A 13,496-nucleotide genomic window follows, 5' to 3' on the forward strand; every position below is an offset into this window, starting at 1 on the left:
CAAATCAGCGCGCAGGAAGTACAACAATCACATCAAAAACAAAAAATCCAGCTTTTTCCGCTCAGCACTGGACAGTGCCAAAAACAGACCCAAGGAGCTCTATAGCATCATCAGACAACAAACCTCCAAGCCCATACCCTCCTCTGTGCAGGCGTCCAAAGAACTATGCAATAAGTTCGCCAAATTTTTCAAGGACAAGATTACAAAAATCGAACTCTCACTGGACAACATCAACACGCAGCACGCAAAGAGCAATGCGGCTGGGTCACCAGACCCTTCTCCTGATCTCTCTCCTGGTATCTCCCCCAATTCCTGGGTCAGTTTCCATCCTATCCAAGAAACTTAGATAATCACGCTGATCTCCACCTCCAAACCCTCAGTCCATGTCTTTGATCCCATTCCTCCCCTACTGGAACACGATCATAAATAGCTCCCTGAAAAGCGGAGTGGTTCCTGACTGCCTCAAAATGGGTCAATTTATAAAAAATAACAATGGTTTGGGGTGGCCTCAAGAGGTCCTAGTGAGAATACAGTATAACTTTAACTCTGAAATCAATCCTGGAAGGGAGTCTTTGCAAGGTATCATACAATTAATATACTTTATTTAGTCGTTTCACAATTCAATATTTTTGTATTTTATATTTCAGGTGCTCTCACATGTGACAAAGTGCTCATAGTGACTGAGTGAAAAAGAATAAAAACAACAACTATATACAAAATGTCACAGACAAGGTTAACCCCACAGAAAAATATATACAATGCAATGGGGGAGTTTTCCTTGAATGGGTCGACGGCGTTTCGATCTATTGTGATTTCTAGATCAGCATCAGGACGTGAGCGTGAGCTTTCTTCAGAATTGCTTAGTAGAACTGTGTGCATCCAAGATTGCCATACAGGGTCCTATAACTGTTATGAGTGAATCCAAATGCGCAGCGTCTATGTAGCAAAACTCATAGAATCTTATTTCTTGGTATACTCGGCTCTCATTTAAGGGGTTTCCATCATTGTCAATATTTAAGTATTTTAGTATCTTGTTCAGAGTATCCTACGTAGGGACCAGTATCTGCGATTTTCAATCAGTAATTTATCGCTGGGCAGAGTCACGGCGGGAGTAAATCACCGCGGTCCGCGGTAACGCTATAAGTCTCTTGCTGCTTCGGCGTTCAGAGTGACCCTGTATGGCAATCTTGGATGCACACAGTTCTACTAAGCAATTCTGAAGAAAGCTCACGCTCACGTCCTGATGATGATCTAGAAATCACAATAGATCGAAACGCCGTCGACCCATTCAAGGAAAACTCCCCCATTGCATTGTATATATTTTTCTGTGGGGTTAACCTTGTCTGTGACATTTTGTATATAGTTGTTGTTTTTATTCTTTTTCACTCAGTCACTATGAGCACTTTTTCACATGTGTGAGCACCTGAAATATAAAATACAAAAATATTGAATTGTGAAACGACTAAATAAAGTATATTAATTGTATGATACCTTGCAAAGACTCCCTTCCAGGATTGATTTCAGAGTTAAAGTTATACTGTATTCTCACTAGGACCTCTTGAGGCCACCCCAAACCATTGTTATTTTTTATAAATACTTTAACCCCAGGTTTCACTAATGGGGTACCCTTGTTTCCTTTAACTACTTCAAAATGGGTCAAGCCACACCCCTGTTGAAAAAACCTGGACTAGATGTGACAGATCTAAACAACTATAGACCTGTGTCGAACTTCCCCCTTCTCTCAAAAACACTCGAAAGATGCGTACTACATCAACTGATCCAGCACCTGGACAACATCAACCTCCTGGACCCCCTCCAGTCTGGCTTCAGAAAAGGCTGCAGCACAGAAACCGCGATTCTCAATATCATCGACGATATACATGGATCACTAGACTCCGACCAATGCTGCCTCCTCATTCTCCTTGACCTCTCGGCAGCATTTGATACTGTTAATCACAAACTCCTCATAAGGACTCTCCAAGAAAGAGCCGGCCTTGGCAAGGTAGTCCTCAAATGGTTCTCCTCCTTCCTCCACAACCGCACACAAAAAGTAAAAATAAGAAACTTTACCTCCGACCTCCAGCAAGTCAACAGGGAAGTCCCTCAAGGCTCGGTGCTTTCACCGCAACTCTTTAATATCTACATGGAACCTCTTTCCAAACTACTCAGAAAAGCCAACATTCACTTCCATCTCTATGCTGATGATACCCAGATCTATCTGGAAACAAGCTCTCTCAAAGACATACAAAGACTCAATGATGTCTTGAAAGATGTCCATCGTTGGCTCACAAGCAATCACTTGAAACTTAACCCTGACAAGACCGAGACACTCCTCATCTCAAATAAGGAAGACAACCCACAAATTGCCGTGTGGTTAAAGGCCATTGATGCACTTAATGGAAATCTGATTCTAGCGGACTCTGTCAAATCCCTAGGCATCACTCTCGATCCAAAACTGAATATGACCAGACACATTAAGAATTCAGCCAAAAGTGCGTTCCTTAGCCTCAGACTACTGAACAAATTAAAACCCTACATTCCGCACAATGACCTCAAACAGGCCACCCAATCTCTGGTTCTGTCAAGACTGGACTATGGGAACGCAGTCCTCTCAAGAATTCCAAAATCACACTTGGCTCCCATCAAAACAACGGTATATGCGGCTGCTAGAATGATCACCGGTATCAAGAAATATGATCATATCTCCCCCGCAATCAAGGAACTGAAATGGCTCCCAGCAGAAATGTGGATTAGCTTCAGAACAGCTTTCCTCACACATAAAGCCCTTCACACCGGCAAACCAGAATACCTGGCAAAAAAACTCATAAAAGCAGGTCAGTCCAGGAACGTAAGAAGCTCAAACTCCCTTCTACTCATCCCAGCTAAGACCAGAAAGAAAAAAACTGCTGACCGATCTTTCACCGGAAGCGCTCCCAGAATATGGAATTCCATCCTCCCGCATATCAGAACCATTCCCTCTTATGTAGAATTCAAACGCCAACTCAAAAACCTGTTCCTCAACCGCTCCTTTGGAAATGGATAGTGGGGAGCAATTAACAATCATCGAGCTCCGCTCCAGCTCTAAGACTCTGAAGATCCTTGAAGAAAAAATGTCACTTACTACAATGTGTTGCTCTTTCATTTTTTCGCCCCTCTATTCTATATCTGATGATTATCTGTGCTGTACCTACTGTAAAGTGCTCCGATACCCTGGGACCTGGCTAGCGCTATAGAAAACTTCTTAAATAAAATAAATAATTATGCACGGGGAGTTATGGTTCTTATAAAGAAGGGTGTCCCTTTTGTGCTGATCCAAGTAGAGGAGGATGAGGGAGGGAGATATATAATAGTGCAAGGAACGTTATATGGTACGAAGTTGGTCATCGTGAATTTATATGGGCTCAATATCGATGACCCTGCTTTTTATGATATACTTTGGGGCAAGCTCTACAAGCTGCCTCTCTCGATCTCATCTGTGGGGGCGATTTTAATGTTGTTTTAGATTCAGTACTGGATAGACTATCTACAGTTGACCCTCCCCCCAAGAGAGCTGCTGCGTCAGTCCACGGCGGTGTGTTAACTCTGGGGCTTACAGACATTTGGTGATTGAGACACCCTAGTTCCCGGAAGGGTACATGTCACTCATATGCGCGTCAAGTGTGGTCCCGCATAGACTATTGGCTTGTCACACAAGACGTCAGTACGTGAACTGTTCAGGTCAAACATTTACCTAGAACGCTCTCTGATCACTCCCCGCTACACCTCAGCATGATCATACCATCTCATATCCCCTCTCAATTTCACTGGCACCTGCAATCGTCCTCCCTCTTAGACCAGGTCTTCTGTGAAGGTATTTGGGAATCCATCTCCCATTATTTTTTCCATAACACCGGGTCTGTTCAGACTGTGGAGACACTGTGGGAGGCTTTTAAAGTAACTATTTGGGGGGCATGCATAAGTCTTCAGGTCGGGGTGCTGAAATCATTGCCCGGCACTATGACGGCGCTTGAACGTGAGCTTTATTACCTAGAGCGCCGGTATGCTGCCGGGGCAAACCCTGCTACATTAGCACCTATTAAAACAAAAATTGCTGAATACAATGAGGTGGCTGATCAGGAAATTAGACATATGTCGCGTCGCAGCAAGGCTCGATACTATGGGGAAGGTTGTAGGCCTGGCAGGGCACTGGCTAGCCATATAATGGAGCCCCACAATAAAGCTTGCTTAGTTGAGGCAGTGGTTGCAAACGATACTACGCATTATGATACACCTCCTATCCTTGCCACTTTTGCGAATTATTATGCTGGGATGTATGCTCATCGGCAAACCGCTGGTGAAGCCCAGCTCATGCAATATCTAGATGATATTGCGCTGGTGTGGCTCTCGCGTGGCCAGCAGGAGTTTTTGATGCATCCTATTTCCTTGGGTGAGATACGTGACGCCATTGTTGCACTGCCCAATGGGAAATTGGCTGGTACCGATGGGCTACCCGCTGAATTTTATAAGGAGTATACAGACTTATTGGCCCCGTGTATATGAGGAGGCCTATGAGACACAGTGTTTACCACTGACCTTGCGAGAGGCACTCGTGGTTACGTTAATAAAATCAAAAAAATGCCGGATAGGTGTGAGTCTTATCAACCTTTATCATTAATAAATACGGATGTCAAAATCTTAGTGAAGGTTTTAGCCACTAGACTGAAGTTGCTCCTCTTAGTGATGGTGCTCCTTGATCAATCTGGGTTTGTCCCAATTTGTTCTACGTCTCATAATTTACAAACACTCTTTGCTGTCATGCACGTTCTTGAGCCCGCTCTACCAGCGGTGGCAGTGCTTCTAGACGCTGCGAAGGCCTTTGATACCATCTCCTGTTTGTATATGTTTGCAATTCTACATCGGATGGGTGTGCCATTTATTTTTACAAACTGGATCAAACTGCTCTATACCAATCCTGTAGCGCGGTTAAGAGTCAATGGTAAGCTATCGGAAGAATTTGATATCCACTGCGCCACACAGCAGGGGTGCCCGCTGTCGCCCTTGCTTTTTGCGCTCGTGCTTGAACCACTAGCGTTTATCTTGAGGCAACGCTATGCGCAGGCCGCACCACTATTCTTCCAACGTCCTTTGGCTGTCTCCATGTATGCCGACGACATGGTGCTAAACGTTCGTGACACCACTACAAACCTTGCACAATTCATACAGGAATATATCCAGTTTGAATGGTTCTCCGGACTGGGTATTACCTAGTCTAAATCAGTCATATTGCCCCTCATGGATAGCACCTCCCAAATCGACCTGGACTACCCCTGACACAGTGAAATATTTAGGAATATGGCTCCATAGGGATCCGCAAGTTGTCATACAATCCAAATATAGCACAGCTATCAGGCGTCTGGAGGGGCAGGTATGCCGCTGGATTAAGGTCCCCCTCTCCTTCGCTGATCGTATAGCATTAATGAAAATGATAATCCTCCCACGCTTCCTGTATTTATTTTTAAATATCCCCGTATACTTAACACAACACTTTTTTGACACGCTTCGATCTCTCTTAATCACGCTGGCTTGGGGAGGTAAGAAACCTCGACTTAAATGGGAAACACTTACACTTCCGTATGATCAAGGGGGGTTCACGGCACCAGACTTTTACCTCTACTGTCTCTGCACGCAGGCAGCCGCGGTCGGTAGCGGGATGACCTGCACGGCGGTGACGTGGGGAAGGGAAGGGGCAGGGTGGGGGGTAGTAATATATGGATTACGGAGTTTTACAGGTAAGTAAACATACAAATAAATAAAACGAATTTCGTTGCGTGCACTGCATCTCCAAATGTGATGCAGTGCGCGCAACGAAATTCATTTTATTTATTTATATGTTTACTTACCTGTAAGACTCCGTAATCCATACATTACTACCCACCACCCTGCCCCTCCCCCTCCCCACGTCACCGCCCTGCAGGTCATTCGACTACCGTCCGCGGCTACAAGCAGGCGCATTATGCCTATTACTGGCTGCAGGACCCTGCGTATATTCCACATGTTGGGGTGGAGGCTGGTGCTGTACACCCCATACTGCTTAAAGCTATGATAGTCAACAAGCACATAGTCTTCAAGAAAGGGGAATTGGTCACTGTACAAACCACGTCCAGGGCTTGGCATTGGCTAGGAAAAAGGGGCACAGAAACTGCCATTATAAGCAACCGGCATGCCTCTATTACACCACTCATCTCTCTCTGTCACTGAGGAAACTGGCGCACTAAAGACCCTGAAAGATATGGCTATGATAACAATGGAGGATGTGCTCCCAGGGGATCAATTTATAGAGTCGGAAAGCTGTGACTGCTGGCGGTAATGCCACCACTATGCAGCTGTCTGTTTACACTAGGCTGTGACCCGCTATACGTGGGCTCTATCCACAGAGCAGAACCACTAGCACTTGAGGCACTGCAACTTCTGGGCACCACCTTTTTTGGCAGAAATCCCGTCCTTGAATGTGGGGGTCACGTTGGGATCGATTGTCAGTCCTACGCTGTTTAATTTGTACGTGGCCCCTTTTGCCCTTCTCGCCGAGAAGCATGGCCCTATAATAGTGTCATACGTGGATGACACTCAACTGTTGTTCACGTGCGAGAATGGCCTTGACTTCGATGGGACCAGTATAAAGAATTGCCTCTCTGAGATCTTCTCGTGGTTTAGCTGTAATTAACTCAAATGAAACTCTGATAAATTAGAGATTATTTTCTTTGGCCCTCACCCACACAAAGCTTGGCACTCTTGGTGGCCACAAGACATGTCCCTCCCATCGTCTGAGGTCACTACTGTGAAAAATCTAGGGGTTAAATTGGAATCTGCTCTCTCTATGAAGGTGCAAGTCTAATCAGTGGCAGGTACCTGTTTTTGGGACATTGAAAATGCTGATAAACGTCCTCCCACTTCTACCAGTCTCTCATCGTAAAACAGTTGTCCAGGCCTTAGTGATATCGAGAATGGATTATGTTAATTCTTTGTATCTGGGACTTCCAGCGTACCTACTAGGTCGTCTGCAGACCATTAAGAACATGGCAGCCAGGGCCATCTTCCTAACTAGGCCCAGGACACATACCTCCCATCTTTTGTCCTCACTTCACTGGCTTCCAGTGCAAAAAATTATTCACTTCAAAGCCTTAGTTCTGGTCTTCAAAGCTTTCCATAGCATTGGGGCCCTATACCTAAGGGAAAGATTTCAGCCTTACATGCCTCAGCGCTCCTTAAGATCTTCTACCCAGTGCTAGATCTTGACTCCGAAGGTCAGGCTCTCACAGGTAGGGGGAAGATCTTTTCAAGTAGTGGCATCTCTGGAACAGCCTACCCCCCCCCCCCCGCTGCGACAGATCCCGGACCTTCTGACTTTTAGGTGGAATCTGGAGACGTCGCTTTTCCAGTGTTAGGCTTTTCTGATTCTGTGGTTGGGGATGATTATCTGTCAGTGGTTATGGTGATCTTTCCTCTTTGGATTAGCCGTGCGCTCCAGAAATTCCAGATAACATCACACTACCACATCTAGGGCTAGGCTGGTAACAAGACTATATCGTGCGTCACAGAAGGACATGGTTGCAATGGGCATGTCTGCGCTGACTAAATAGAATGCCATTTTACCTGACCCAATTTCTGAAGATGAGTGGTTTGGATGCTGCTGCCTGACTGGGCGGTTGACGGCGAATGGTAATCTACGGTTGGTACACTTTAAATATTTACATCAACTGTATTACACTCCGGTACAACTCTATAGGTGTGGGCTACTGGAAGCTGACAATTGCAAACGATGCGGTGCCCCTGGTGCTGATTTATATCACTTAGCCTGGGACTGTCCGAAGGTGTATGCCTACTGGAGATCTGTTACACATATTTTACACTTGATGATAGAGTTGCCCATAGCTTGCACTCCACAGTTATGCCTTCTATGCGCGGTCACTAATATCAAGGCGTCACATAGGAACTTTGTGGCTATAGCATTGCTCATGGCTAAACGTAGAGTGTCCATGGCCTAGGGGGGCAAACCTGCACCCACTACTACACTATGGTTGCAGGATCTGACATACTGTCGGGACCAGCTCACATGCTATGTGGAGGAATTGCCTATGACATCGAAGCCACGGAACTGAGAGGGAAGACACAGACTCCTAAGCCAGTACCGCCTTCTACTCAACGTCGGTGGGGGTCGGGGGACGTGTGAGTCACAGGTGGGGAGGGAATAAAAAAAGATATAAAAAAACACTTACCTGTGTGCTGCCGCCTCTCAGTCCCCTTTGCCCGCTTCCAGGACTTCAGGTGCAGGAAGCAGGAACAGGAAGCACCCAGGCTTCCAGGCTGCCCTTGCCAATCATGACACTGCTGATAGCAGAGAGGGACTGGGAGCCTGGGCATGTTCTCCACTCATGCTGTGCAATACAGCCCAGTGGAGAAAATGCTAAGTGTGCATGACTGTTTGTCTGGACAAAGACGGCTGGCCAAACTGCCATGCACACTTACAGAGTGCCACCCGTCCTCCCCCTGCTACTCTGACACAACTCATCCCTGCCCCGCCCCTAACCGCTATAAAAGGACAGAAAAATGAAATGATAATAATAATTTATTATCATTTTGTTTTCCTTTTTCAGGTGATCACAGATAAGTCGGGCGACGCCGCTCCCGATTTAGCAGAGAAGTCGCCCCTGTCCTGAGTGGAAACCTCCCAAAGAGAGGGAGATCCCGAGTCAGTAAGAATCATCCAGATGCTTTACAGAGCAAGGAGAAAGGTGCAGAGGACCAGTTGCTCCAAGGCATGGATCCGCCACAGCCCATGGAGGTTCAAAAATAAATCAGGTCTTCGATGCCAACCCTAAGACTTGAGTCATAAGGTCACGGGGGTGAGGGCACTCCTCTGGGGGGAGTGATCTTGAGGGGTACAAGTCAGCTTATTGACGTTATGAAGTAAAGTGCTTTGCTTCGCTGAGGATAGGAGGGATGTAATGCACCACTGAAGTTTGTAATCCCTTAAAGAGGGGAGAAAACTTTGTAGAAATCTGCAAAAAGTGTGAAAAGAACCCTGAAAAGTCTGGTGGGAACTGCATTGTGTTTTGGTCATATTATTCTGCCAGCACAAACCTGTGATCTGATGAGGGTGGCTGTCTAGGCCAACATAAAAGGAACCTACGACCTAAGAAAAGTTCCTTCATAGTAATTTATTTTCCTCTTTTGTTTTTTCCCTATTTTACCTTTTAAGTTACCAGAGGTGCCTAAAACCTTTTCCTTAAGGATAAGGGTCACAGTTCACACCCCTAAGACAGAAGCTAAGAAAAGAATGAAAAGGAAACATGACATAGAGCTGCAGTAAAAAACATTATTTTAATGTTATGCCATGTTTTACTAATGCCTACCATATACCTTTCCTGAAGTCGATACAAGATATGGAGGTCCGCTGATGCTTTACTCTAAAGACCTCGAAAAGTAAGAGAAAATAAGAACTTTATTTGAGAAGAAAGCACCTTCTTTGCATCGCTGGGGAGAATGTTCATTTCTACAGTGTTAATCCTACTTAGCCAAGAAAGAAAAAAATGAGGTCCAATATCTAAACTCGTCACGTATGTAAGCAAGAAGTATTGGAAAGTTAGTAACATAGATGTCATGGAGATTAAGTGTAACATATTTGATGTGGTTTTTAGCCCATCGAACCTGGGATGATAATAACAACATGTCAGCTTGAAGTAGCGTTAGATTGAGAAGTTTGGATTTGTTAGTTGCAAGTTAAAAGCCTGAAACGACTTCATAAAAGAGATACCCAGCATCTGCCCATCAATGGTTTAATGCTTTGGCAAATAGTAGAGGGGAGAGTGAGCAACTCTCTCTTATACCACTCTGCAAGGGCAAGTGTGGAGAAGTATGGCTCACTGGTTAGAGGAGGCAGACCTGGAAGCAGAGGTCAGCCCGGGACCAGGGTTCAATTCCCGGCTCGGCGGGGTCTTGAGTACTAAAATGTCCATGGACTCGACAATTCTCGCTCCGGTGCCTACTCGATTCATGGGTTCACACTCTGCGACTCTGGGCAATAGCTTGCTTAATCTCCACAACGGCCCCTCGCGGCGGAATGCCTGGCTTTCACCTAGCGGATACCCTTTCGGGGTTATCTCACAGGGGAATACCAGGACGGGTTCCCTAAGCAAGCGCTTAGAAACCGCTTGGTGATTTGCGCTATATAAATTCCTGTACATTTACATTTACAACTTCCCATTCACCTGGACCGTTCCCATGGGTGAATAATAACCTGTTTGGCAGGGTAGTATCTAAGAGGAGGGAAGCCAGTTCCGATCTATGAAATGTTGAGGTTTTTTTTGACGTTCAAGGGCAATACCAAAAGGAAACATCATCCTGTATTTGATTTTTCCCCATTTCAGCTTATCTGTCACTGACCTGAAGGGTTGTAGCCTCGTATGGGTGGCAGGAGCATTATTCTGAAACAGCTCACAATAAAAGTCTTGGAAAGAGATTTAGCTACCATCTCTTGAGGCCATCAAAGTCCATTCCTTATTTTTAATGCACAGCAATTTCATCTGAATATCTCTCGATTTGGCCATACCTCCCAGCATTCTCAGACCCACCATTGATGAGGAGGGCATGGGAATCTCTGAGGACATATGCAAAAAGGTTCAACAGAAAGGCCTTCAGGTCTGTGACATCAGCACTTTATTTTAAATTCTTGATGCAAATGCTGTTACACTGAAGACGTTTCTCCAAACCTTCATGTTTCAATATTAGAATAAACAACTGCACTATAATACAGGAAATCAGTTTTTGTATATGTTGCTTTCCTTTCTCCATCCTCCCCACTCTTGATTGCATTTCAATCACATACGACCCGACGTCATCAATTCCCACCTTCAGCATTTCACTAGGCCCTTAGAAGTGTAATCCCATACAAAAAGGGAACTGTAAATGGCTAGAAGCATAAATGGAGCAAGCACAAGACAATGTCCACTGAGTTCTCTCATCCACGACAACAGCAGGGAATTTACATGAGGTGGGGAGATGACGAGAGGCTTCAGTGAAGGCCTGTGATCCCTCCAATGAAAACAATTATAGTTTTTTCCCCACAGGTATCTCAATCAGCCACAGACCTCTACAGGTTCTGTAAGCAACATGCATTACACGTCTCTCCATAAAACTGGGAATCAACAAGGTAGATTCATCGTCAACTTCGATAGCGACCCTGGGGCCTTCTGAGCGCTGTGTTTTCCTCAGATGGTTGGGTCCCACCAGCGCCATCATCTTCACTATTGGATGACAGGCCCAGAGCAGGAATGCGACCTCTGCCCCTTGTCCGAACCTTTGCCTTCGGTATGCCATACCGCGGCACCAGGTCTCTGCCCCTGGGACACTCAGTTAAGCTTCACTCTCCAATCTTGTGGTATACTCATCTTTCCAGCTCTTCCCCGTGGTAACCTAATGTCATAGAGCTGGGATGATGGAGGGCAGATGCATATATTTTGTGTAGTTTAGGTAAGACCATTTGGAGTGACTGCTGACCACGTTTAACTGGCCATCCGGGCAGGCCACGCCCCCAGCTAGCTCTTTCTTAATCTTCAGTAGCCTCTTCTTCAGCTTCAAAGTCTCCAGGAAAAGCAAATTAAGCTTTCTTAGTAAATCTTCCTACATATCCCATTACTTGACATCCCATACCTCAGCTCATGTGACATCAAGACGATCTTCACTGCACAAGTTCATATCCTTTGTAGGGAAAGGGAAAGCCAGACTGTGTCTTTGACGGATCATGCAGAGCCAATATAACACTTCCAATTACCCCTACAGCCCTTCAGAGGAACTGAGCTTCTGTGAGACCCAATTATTGTAATTGTGTACCCTTCCTCAAGTTAACAAACCTCTACAGCCTTGCGTCAATCCTCATGATGTTTGCTACCAAAACATTCCTAAACTCACAAGGTTCATATAAGGCCTCATACATTGTATCCTGATGGCATGGTCCACCTTGCCTTCCTTTGCGTGAATCTCATTGGCAGGAAGAAAGAGAGTTAGAAACCCCTCCCTTGACGCTCTGGTCATGGAAGTTGTCTGGCAACTAGTCCCCAGTAAGTGGTTTCCATCCAAGGCTCTGCTGTCTGGAGCAAAGCAGTTCCTGCAGTTTTAGGGGTCCATTACGATGTCGGGCGGTTTGCCTCCGCCAGGCTGGCGGTGGCCACTGCCGGCCTGGCGGAGGCAAACCGCCCGACGTCGCTAGCCCAAATCCCCCGCGCCATATTAGGATGGCGGAGGGGAAGGCGGCGGTGAAAAACACCACCCGCCTGTTTTCCACCCCGGTCGCCTTGCGGCCGGGGCGGAAAACGAGTAACATGGAGGCGGTGTCTGTTAGACACCGCCCGCCATATTACTATGGGCTTTTCTCAATGGCTTTTGCCGCCACGGAAAGGCATGCGGTGGGACACTTTGCATAATCGAAGAGGCAGGCACCACGCGGTGCCTGCCTCTTCGATTGTGCAAAGGCGTGCTTTTGTTTTTTAACATTGTGGCGGGCGGTGCAGTGAGCACCGCCCGCCACAATGTTAAATTGAGGAATGCGCCCGCCACTGTGGCGGGCGCATCCTAATGGCAATGTCGGGACCCCCGCCATTTAGGCGGGCGGTCCCGATTTCCGCTAGGGTTGCGGGCGGGCTTTAATGTGCCCCTTAATGTGGTGTAGAACTTAGAGGTGGATTGTTGGGAATTCTGCAGATTATGTGGTAAATTTACAGTTTGTGTCCATCTCTATATCAGGCCACAGACACTCCCTGAGACAACGGGGATACTAGGAACAGAATAAAACAAAACAGATCTGTTGAGATGGATGAATACAATGTTAATGAATGCCATGATTTGTGCAGGCCTGACAATGACAATATCAGTAAATGCAATGTGGACGTATGCCATAGCTTGTGCCCTCACAACCGCGACAATGCCCGTCAATCCAATGTCAATGTATAGCATAACTTGTGCCCGTACGCAGCGCCTACATCAGCACTAATGATACAAATCTATTTCATAATCTATGCTTGTACGATTATATTATTGAAGCCTTTAAGAATAATGTCAATGTACGTTCAGACCAAAGCAAACATAACTTCGACAACACTAGTAAGAACGATGTCAATGTGCAAGAACAACTTTACACGCAAGGTTGATAATGTCGATAAAAATTATACTAGTGGCTGCCATATTATTCTTAGGAGTTCCAAAGAACTCACATCATTGCTATCAGATTCACCCATCAACTCTGAGTCAGAGATACGTGGGCAGGCAGGTCCTGCGACCCATGCCCACGCTTATCGAGCAACAGGTGGGTTCCCCCATAAATTACAGGTAAACACACACCCAAGCGAAAGGCTGATCAATTGCACAGATAGTTGCACCACAAACAAGTTCAAGGTAATTGGACCCATTAAAACTCATTTAGCCAAAGGCTTGCTTCCCCAGAAATACCACAAAGCTGGATACTACAT

Source organism: Lissotriton helveticus, chromosome 5_1, assembly GCF_964261635.1.
Source record: "Lissotriton helveticus chromosome 5_1, aLisHel1.1, whole genome shotgun sequence".
Taxonomy (NCBI): Eukaryota; Metazoa; Chordata; class Amphibia; order Caudata; family Salamandridae; genus Lissotriton; species Lissotriton helveticus.